The sequence below is a fragment of the Pteropus alecto genome, unplaced genomic scaffold (assembly GCF_000325575.1).
Source record: "Pteropus alecto unplaced genomic scaffold, ASM32557v1 scaffold39, whole genome shotgun sequence".
Taxonomy (NCBI): domain Eukaryota; kingdom Metazoa; phylum Chordata; class Mammalia; order Chiroptera; family Pteropodidae; genus Pteropus; species Pteropus alecto.
The window spans coordinates 11,461,438-11,462,546 of NW_006443568.1; the positions used below are offsets into that span (position 1 = coordinate 11,461,438).

The 1,109-nt window shown below is 57.7% G+C and overlaps 1 protein-coding gene across 4 annotated transcripts in view; it reads left to right on the forward strand.

Moving 5' to 3' along the window:
• The first annotated feature begins 590 nt into the window (after positions 1 to 590).
• LUZP1 (leucine zipper protein 1) overlaps positions 591 to 1,109 on the forward strand; it is a 68,152-nt gene continuing 67,633 nt past the window's right edge. For 3 of the 4 annotated variants that reach the window (XM_025041372.1, XM_006924459.3, XM_006924460.3), the window contains exon 1: positions 591 to 709. The gene's annotated coding sequence lies outside the window, so the exon portion shown is untranslated. The remainder of the gene's footprint in view (positions 710 to 1,109) is intronic. The other variant, XM_015598936.2, reaches the window with a different exon arrangement.

The following is a 1,109-nucleotide window of genomic DNA, read 5'->3' on the forward strand; positions in this document are numbered from 1 at the left end:
GCTGTGTACCATGCTATACCATGCTGGGTGTGGGGCTTGGGCTCCTTTCAAAAGTTCCTCTCCCACTTCTCTGGGCCCTAGGTATCTTGCACATAGTAGGTCCACAGAATTACTGGAGACACTTTTGAGATCATCTGGTAATCATCTCTTCTCATTTTAAATAAGTTGAAAGTGAGGGATGAGAAAGGACTTGTCTAATATCACACAATGAATTAATAGCAGAGCTGGGGACAGGAACCCATGCCTCCTGAGTCCAAGCTGAGTTCCTTTTCTACATTTGTTGAGTAATAGAAACAGTGTTTGTTGAGTGATTACTCCATTCCAGGCCCTGGGTCAAACACCTTTTCATGGATTATTTCATTTAATCCTCACAACCCTCCAGAGAATGCCCCTCTTGAAAGCAGGATGTCTTTCTTGTCTTCCATTTTGATTTCCCACAGCGCCTACAACAGGCCCTGGGCACCCAGCTAGGCGGGCAATAAAAACTTGGCGGAATCCAAGTCCCGGCAAGCGAAAAAAAAAGGGCGGAGGGGGCGGGGCGTAAAGCTCAGCCCCACCCCTCGCCGCAGGCCCCGCCTTCCGGGCCGCTGACGTCACCCTGCAGGCCTGCCCCTCATTGTCAGTCCCGGGGAGCCGGAGGAGGCGCCGGCAGCCGGGAGCAGATCGCCGGAGCCCTCCGCGGGCGGGAGCGCGGGCCGGAGCCGCCGAGGTGAGGGGTCCGCTGGGAGGCGGCGAGAGCACAGCGCGGGAGGCCGGGGTGGGCTGGCGGGAGAGGGGAGAGGAGGGCCCCCGGAGTGAATGGCCTGCCCCGCCGAGGGGTCGGGGCACCCACGGGCGACCCGGCAGAACCGGCGGGCGCACCCCAGGAAAGGCTAGAGGCAGTGTGGAGTTGAGGTGAGGGGAGTTTGAGTGGAATTTTGGAGGAAGAGCTCGGAAGGGAAGATGTTTTGGGGCGAGACCTTGGGAATGTTTTTGGAGTTTTTGGAGGGGGAGGGAAGGTTCTGAGAGACTTCTCGGTGGGAGCGAGAATCTGAGAAATGTTTGGGAAAGGGAGCTGAGGGGATGTTTTGCGGGGGCGGAGGAGAGGTTTTGGGGGGGCGGAGGAGAGT